Raw genomic sequence first — 8,818 nt, 5'->3', positions numbered from 1 at the left:
GCCCACACCCAGGGGTCAGGCCCGTAATATCTAAAATAGTTCCTCCAGGGGTCCCAAGGGAAACTAGAGGAACGGGTGCCTAATCTCTGTGATAGGACCCGAGGATGACGCTGCTCCTTTTCTCTTCTTCGAGGCGGGGATAGCGATCTTCTTACCATGTGAGGTTGACGTTGTATACTTGCAATGAAAAGTCAAAGTTAAATATTCCCCAAGAATGTATGTGTGTTAAAACTGAATAAGAATATTTCATGGGGCACACGTACTAGATGAAAAATATATTAAAACAACCAAAGAAGATATATCAAGTCATTATTATGAATAGAACTACAAGAGTAATGATCACGGAAATGTCTAGTGAATGAATGCATGTGGGTTTGATGAGTATAAAATATGGTGTGGGTAAGCATGAAATTTATGGAAACAAAAAAAATGGATGAATGTAGCAAAATGTATTGACTAAGATGACAAATTTCTTAACAAAGAGCATAAGCATTCTATCATTACAACCATGATTATTTACTCAAAATAAAACAAAATATCATGAAATAAGTGAAGGAATGAAGAGAATAGAGGGAAAAATGAACAAACGCAAGAGGGAAGAGCTTTGGCTCATCGAAAGTGGTGCTATGGTCGGCGCACGGGCGTGACAAATAGGGCGTGTGAAGGTACAGTCGCTAGGGTTAGATATTTTAGGGAAGGGGTGATGAATAGTGAGTGGTATATATATAGATTTTAGGGCACATGGCTGTGGGGCACGCCCCCGTGCCCTAATTTTGTCCCTTGTGTTTCGCAATTTTTAAATTTGGGCGCGTTTGGCATTCAGCCCACGCTTGTGTTCCTTAGGCGTGTGGGTGCACACATCCGTGTCGCACGGCCGTGTTCTGCTTCGTTTTCTTCTCTCATGCCCGTGTATGGATGTCCACGCCCGTGGTATTTTATCAGTCTTGAGCACAGTTGATGGGCACAGGCATGCGAAATTCTCAGTTTCAACCACGGGTTATTGATATGGGCGTGTCGCACGCCCCTGTTGGTTTGACAGACTAGCCCAGGGCCACATCGCACGGCCGTGGCAACTTATCTCTTCCCGTGTTAAGTAAAAAATTTTCTTTGTTTTCACACGACCATATCGTACGACCGTGTCTCCTACCATGGTGTGAGCATGACCTAAGGCATGCCCGTGTGCCCGGCCTTGTGGATTAGAAAACTTGTGTTTCAATGACTCGGTTAGTGATTAGATGTAAAAAACTAAAATTTTAAAGAAGTTAACATCATTAGTGGTCGGGTTGCCTCCCGAGAAGTGCTTATATATAGTCTAAGCTCGACTTACCTTTCTGTTGCATGATCATGGTAGTGCGAGAAGTTTACACTCCTCATCCCTACCATCAATTTTATCAACATAAGGTTTAAGACAAGTACTGTTTACCTTAAAAGTGCCGAATTTGGGATGAATTACCTCGACTGTACCATATGGGAAAATACTAAGTACCGTAAGAGGGATTGCTCCGTTAGGTTCAGAAGTGGCAATACAAGGGTCTGCTGCATCTAGCAGTACTTTGTCTTCAACCTTAAGTTGATTTGGTGAGATAGTGAGCTCGTCATGGCGTGGTTTTGGTTTACCGTGTGTCCTCGGTTTATGTGTCTGACATTCAACTAGTTTCTCAATTTGTAACCTTCGTTCTTCATAGATAGATCCTTTTTCGTTATTCGAACATGGCTCAGGTGTGTTCTTTGAACGTGTTTCCTACTAGAAAGGTTTCACCATATGATCAGTTTTAATAGTATAATTTATACAACCACCTTCAATTTTTGATGTGTTACTCGAATTGCGAGCTTGAAGGGTGATTGTTTCGTCTCCCACACGAAGTGTGAGTTCACATATGCTAACATCAATTATTGTTCTAGCAGTTGCTAAAAAGGGCCTCCATAAAATTAAAGAAATGTTACTATCCTCCTCTCTGTCTAGAACAACGAAATCAACTGGGAATATAAATTTGTCAATTTTAACGAGTACATCTTCAATAATACCCTTAGGAAATCTGATTGTTTTATCAACTAATTGAATACTCATCCTAGTTTGTTTGGGTTTCCCAAGACCTAGTTGTTTAAATATTTTATAAGGCATGACATTGATACTAGCCCCTAAATCAGCCAAAGCATTATTAACATCTAAGCTACCAATTAAACAAGGAATCGTAAAACTCCCTAGATCTTTTAATTTGTTGGCCAGCTTATTCTGCAGTATGGCTAAGCAAACCACATTTAATTCCACATACGACCCCTCATCCAGCTTCTATTTATTTGTTAAAAGCTCCTTTAAGAATTTGACTGCGTTCGGCATCTGGGAAAGAGCTTCAATAAATGGTAAGTTAATATGTAATTTCTTTAAAAGTTTAAGGAATTTACCGAATTGTTCATCTGAGTGGTCTTTCCTTGTCGCATTTTGGGTATGGTATACGTGGTTTGTACTCTTTACTTACCTGTTTTTGGTCATTGTGGTCCACCTCACCTTTCCCTTTACTTACCACAATCTCTTGCGTCAGTTTTGGTTCGGGTGCAACTAACCCTTCTTCATCTTGAATGGTAATTGTGTTGAGTTGTTCCCTTGGGTTAGATTCAGTGTTACTCTGCAGGCTACCTTGTGGTCGTTCAAATATTAATTTGGTGAGCTGTCCTATCTAAGTTTCGAGCCCTTGGATCGACGCTGGTTGATTCTTTAGTGCTGTCTCGGTATTCTAAAAACGAGTTTTTAACACCACGATGAATTTTGTTAGCATCTTTTCAAGATTCAATTTTTTCTCTTGTTGGTAGGGTGGTTGTTGGAAGCCTGGAGGAGGTGGTGGTCTCTGATTTCCTTGGCCTCCCCATGAAAAATTTGGGTGGTTCCTCCAACCTGCATTGTAAGTGTTACTATAAGGATTATTTTGATATCGAGGATTATGACCCATGTAATTTAATTGCTCGTTCTTTATGTTGTGGCCATAGGGTGGATATTATGAATTGCTTGATCCACCTCCACTTGCTTCGTACTACATTACTGGGTGAACCTGTGAAGAACCAAGAAAATTGTCAATTTTTCTGTTCAAAAGTTCTACCTGATTAGATAGCATGGTGACCGAATCGACGTTAAAAACACCAACTATTTCTGTTGGTTTTGTTCTCATGACTTGCCACTGATAATTATTCAGTGACATCTCTTTTATAAATTCATAAGCATCCTCAGGTGTCTTATTATTAATAGTTCCTCCAGCAGCTGTGTCAATCATTTGTCTAGTCAAAGAATTCAGGCCATTGTGAAATGTTTGAACCTGTAGCTAGAGTAGAAACCCATGGAGAGGGCATCTTCTTAAAAGGTCCTTGTATCTCTCCCATGCATCATAGAGTGTTTCTAAATCCATCTGCACAAAAGAAGAGATATCATTACGTAATTTGGATGTTTTAACCGGCGAAAAATATTTTAATAAAAACTTTTCGGTCATTTGTTTCCAAGTAGTGATTGACCCTCATGGTAATGAATTCAACCACTATTTAGCTTTGTTCCTCAATGAAAAAGGGAATAACTGAAGACGATTGGCATTATCAAAAATGCCATTGATTTTAAAAGTGTCGCAAAACACTAAGAAATTCGCCAAATGAGCGTTTGGATCCTCGTCCTTCAAACCATCAAACTGAACAAACTATTGGATCATTTGAATGGTGTTAGGTTTCAGTTCAAAATTATTTGCAGCAACAGCAGGCCTAACTATGCTCGATTTAGTTCTTGTTAAAGAAGGTTTAGCATAATCATACATTGTACGCGGAGCAGGATTCTGATTAGCAGCAATCGCAGGAGGTAGCAAATTTTCTTGGTTTTCAGCCATCTCCTCAGTTGTAGTGTGAATATTGTCCTCTTGCTCTTCCTCTGTGTATCTTAGGCTTCGCCTTATTTTTCTTCGGATTCTGCGAACTGTATGATCGATCTCACTGTCAAATAGTAATGGTCCTGACGGGTTTTTTTCTGGTCATAAACTAGAAAAACCTATCATAAGTGAATAAAATAAAAGTTAGAAAAATGAAATTAAACTAAAAATAAACTACAATGAGAGTAAAATAGCTAAAGTAATAAAAATCTAGTGTTCCTAATATCTTAGTTCCCCGAAAACGGCTCCAAAAACTTGATACGTGATATTCGTAATAGGTTTTAAAAATTTAGAATTAATCTTTCTTGAAACTAACTATTATCACGATGAAGTCAAGTGTACCTATCGAACAGTAGTATAGCTTTAGCAATACCGGATTGTCGAACCCAAAGGAACCAAAAGTACTAGTAATTACTTTCTTTTTATTATCTAGCCTAAAAGTTAAGGGATTTCTTTATCTAAACTAATTAACTAAACTAAGAGTGCACAGAGAGAAATTTGGGGAAAAGCTTTTGGGAAAATTCGATTAATTAAGACAATACCCAAGGAATAATCCACCTAGACTTCACTTGTTATTTGACTCTGAATCAGACGATTTATTCATTTGACTTGATCCATAGAAATCCCTAAGTTATATTATTATCTCTCTCGAGACTAATAACGTCTAACCTTAGGTTGATTAATTGAAATCTCTTTCTAGTTAACACCCTAGTGTTGCATTAACTCAATCTATGGATCCCCTTATTAAGTTTCACCCTAATCCGAAAAAATCTTATCACCCTATCTGTAGGAGTGCAATCAACTCCGCTTAATTATGACCAATTTACTCTTATACAGGGACTTTTTTTCCTCTGAATAAGCGCATTAACTTGAATCAATATCTTGGAATATTAAGACAAGAATTAAGAACACATAATTAAGAACAAGTCAAATATTTATCATACAATTCAGATAATAATAACAAGATCCGTCTAAGGTTTCATTCCCCTTAGGTATTTAGGGGATTTAGTTCATAATTATAAAAGTAAACATCTCAGAAGAATAATGAATACAAAACATAAAGAAACCCAAAACCCCTGAATGGAAATTGAAGGGAGATCTTCAGTCTTGATGATGAATCCCGCTTTTGGGATGGATTAATCGGCTTCCTTTGAGTAATTCCTTGTCTCTTACTCCGTGTCTGTGTTCTAAGTGCCTCATCAGGCGTTTAAATAGGCTTTTGAATTCCTAAGAGCCCTCAAAAGTGGCCTTTTTTCAAATAGGACTATACTTAGGCTTGACAGGGACACGCCCATGTGCGATTGCTCTAGCCCGTAGTCAAGGTTGTTAAATAGGCACGGGCATGTAGTCTACTCGTGTAAGTCATGCTTTGATCTTTCCAAATGGTCACGGCCATGTGGCTTACCCGTGTGAGGAAGTCCAGGCCATGTTGATTTACCATGTGGGTCCATTTTCTCCGTTTCCAGCCCGTTTCTCGCTCTTTTTACTCTCATATGCTCACCTAAGTATAAAACATGAAATTAAAGGATTAGGAGCATCAAATTCACCAAATCTAAGGAGAAATCATCCATAAATGTGCTAAGAATGGGATAAAAATATGTATAAATTAAGGTTTATCACGTTCATACTTGATTAAAATGCACCGGAATTAGCTGAGCGATCCTAACCAGGCGACGGCTAGTTGGCACATAATTGAAATGTGCATTCTCAATTTAGATCCTAACATGATTAAATTACAGGTTGCATAACAACTCTAACCAAGCTCTATTATCTGCATAGTTGCTAGATTTGTGTGATTAAACTGTTTCAAACCTAATACGTCCTTGTTACCTCGCACGAATGCTAAGAAACCCTTTATTTACTAAGTAAAGGATTCTGATAGGACCTAATGTGGTTTTCAAACTCGTGAAAGATCGAGTTGCCATGGAATATTTTTTTGAATGTTATTAAGCATGTTGATAATAAATTGAGTTTAATTAAAGTAATTGTCCTAGTTTATTTATGTTATAATTATCGCAAATTGTGTTTAATTTTGCTAAAATCTATTTCATTCATATAGTTTGCATATTTAGGATAATTTGCATTGGGGATCATTGCATTTTGTTTAATAAATTTAATTTTAATCATCACTTCTCAATCATATTGTGTTTTTATTTACCAAGTTGTTAATATAATTTTACAATTAAGTGATTTAACACAAATACAATCCCTGTAGAGACTACAACTTGATACTTACTTATTACTTGATAATGACTGTGTACACTTGCACAAACCTATGCGTTACACCTATGCTAAATAAAATATGTGAATTATGATTGATCTGAGCTGGGACATGAATGATATGTGAAATATGATTACATGTGCAATATATGTTGCTTGAAAGTTATTTTATTTGCGAACCATGCTCTATTACAGATTGTGAATTGTGAACTGTGTTATAATGTATGAGCTCTGCTTAATTGCGAGCCCTATTATACTGAATATTGTTACTATGTTAAAGAGATATGTTGGCATTGTGACCTTATAGAACTATTAGATATAGTTGGCATGCCATAGGATTGTGAATACTCTTCCTCATTATTGCGATGGGCATTGTGCCCGGAGATAGCATTGGAGAGATAAGGGAATGTTGAGCATAGCTCCATTCAACGAAGACAACACAGGCCTGATTGAATCGGGAGTGTTGGAGAGTGTGAGCATTCGTGCTACACTTATATCAGAGACAGCATAGGTGTGACAGCCCCAAATTGACCCTAGTCGGAAAGTGGTTTCGGGACCACAAACCGAGTCATAAAAACAATTAAATATTGGATTCTGTGTTTATTATATGTGTATATAGGCATGTGTGGAAATTTCGTGTTTGAATTTTGAAAATTTTAAGTGAATTTTGCTAAATAGGACTTGTGTGAGAAAACTTAGAAATGTGATAGGCAAATGTTGAAGTGGCCTATTGATGCATACTAGGAAATGTTGTCCTTCCATGTCAAATTGCCCAATTATTGCTATAGTGGCTGGCCAAGGTGGGTGTTGATGGGCAAAGGAAACATGCTCCCAACATGTTTGGTTAGTGAGTGATGTATGAAGCAATAAAATAATGTGCTAGCATTAAAGAAAATGTTGACAAAAAAAAGAAAAAAAAGTGTGTGGATGCCCCATTGCCGTGACTAACCAAAGAAAGAAAAAAAAGGGAATTTGGTTATGCTTTGTTCTTCTTGCCGTGAACCAAAGGAAAGAATTGGAGAGCTTTTCATTAAGCAAATTCGCAACCCTTCTTCTAGTTGGAGGTAAGCTTTGAGATGTTGGCTTTAACTTCTTGAGTTTGTTGAGCTAATTGTCATAATGCATTTTGGTAATGTCATGAAAATCAAACTTTCATGGGGTTTGAACATCAAGCCGTGTATCAAGAGGTTAGGAGAAGGATTGTTTCATGTTGTATTGAACAAGTTGAGATCGATATAAGGTTAAAATTTGTGAAAGTTTAGTTAGGAAATGTTTGGTACATTCGGCCATGAGGGTGAGGTTTTCGGCTATGGTGATTAATAATGGTGATAGTTGTTGTTCATACTAAATCTAGATGAACAAGGGTAGTTGCTTACATCTTAATAATTATGAGGTTCTTTCTTGAATCTACCTTAAACCCATGAAGCATTCGGCCATGGTTGATAGTGAAGAGGTTGATATATTTTCTTTATGTTAAATGAATAAGTGTGGATGGGTGAAGCTTGAATTAGTTAAATGTTCATATAGGTTGTTTGGATGCTAATGCCATATATGAGGATGTTGAACTTGATTAAACAATATTCGGCTAGCATGATAGGTATGAAATATTAAGTAAATGAAAATACTAAATTGTGCTTATATATGTATTCGCCAAGGAAGTGTGGTATGAAGCTTGGTAAGTTTGAGAGATGAATGACCAAATGAGCTATGGGTCATGTATGATTAAATTTTATGCATATGTGTGTGTGGCATTAGTAGCTAATAGCATTCGGCATTGTTTAACTAAAATTTGAAATGAATGCTTAAAAGTTAAATGGGTCGCCAAGTGACCGAATGTGTTAAAAACAATATATGGTTGCCGTATGTGTGTGTTTGATTGGGAAGTAAATTTGTTTGATTTAGCTCAAGAGCTCAAAGGATCGAAGTTGGACAAGGGAAAAGAAAAAGTAATTGAATAGCCGTTGAAGACGTGCGACAACGTCTGAGGTAAGTCATTAAGCATATATTTGGTGTTGATTTAAATGATCATAATATATATGCAATTGTGTTTAATGAATTGATGTGTAAATGGAAATGTATGTGTATGGAATGATGATATCGTTGAATGTATAAAGGTGGTAAATTGCATAAAGTATTGGTCTCGGCACTAAGTGTGCGGGTATAAATGGACACGGTGACAAGATTGGCACTAAGTGTGCGGGTATAAATGGACACGGTGACAAGATTGGCACCAAGTGTGCGGGTTTAAAATTGTATAGCACTAAGTGTGCGAGTTTGATTATACAGCACTAAGTGTGCGAGCTGAAAATATATAGCACTAAGTGTGCAAGCTGAAAATTATATAGCACTAAGTGTGCGAGCTGAAAATATATAGCACTAAGTGTGCGGATTCACTATATGCTCTTGCATTACAATTGGCACTGAGTGTGTGACATTATCGAGTTAATCCCGGACAGCGGATCAGGTAAGTACCTTGAGCTCATGACGAATAGGCAATATGTTCATGCTCGGGGTTGAGCTTGGTAAGCTTTAAATCTATGTGATGATTGCAATTGTATGATTGTGGTGAAAATGAGTTGGTGTGTGAAAGTGCCTCAAATATCTTATTGTATAGATTATGAAATGTGGATGTATGGCTTGGTATGAGATTGAACCGAAAGGTCCGAGGAATTATGGTATAGTTTCGATATGGATGGAGTACC

General features: G+C 37.2%; 1 non-coding gene across 1 annotated transcript; it reads left to right on the top strand.

The window, feature by feature from the left end:
• The first annotated feature begins 3,321 nt into the window (after positions 1 to 3,321).
• LOC128294791 (small nucleolar RNA R71) lies at positions 3,322 to 3,428 on the top strand. Its single transcript, XR_008285098.1, has one exon. It is a non-coding gene; the product is annotated as a small nucleolar RNA R71 (small nucleolar RNA).
• The last annotated feature ends 5,390 nt before the right edge of the window (positions 3,429 to 8,818 follow it).

Source organism: Gossypium arboreum, chromosome 6 (genome assembly GCF_025698485.1).
Source record: "Gossypium arboreum isolate Shixiya-1 chromosome 6, ASM2569848v2, whole genome shotgun sequence".
NCBI lineage: Eukaryota > Viridiplantae > Streptophyta > Magnoliopsida > Malvales > Malvaceae > Gossypium > Gossypium arboreum.
This window is presented reverse-complemented; position numbering and strand designations above follow the sequence as displayed.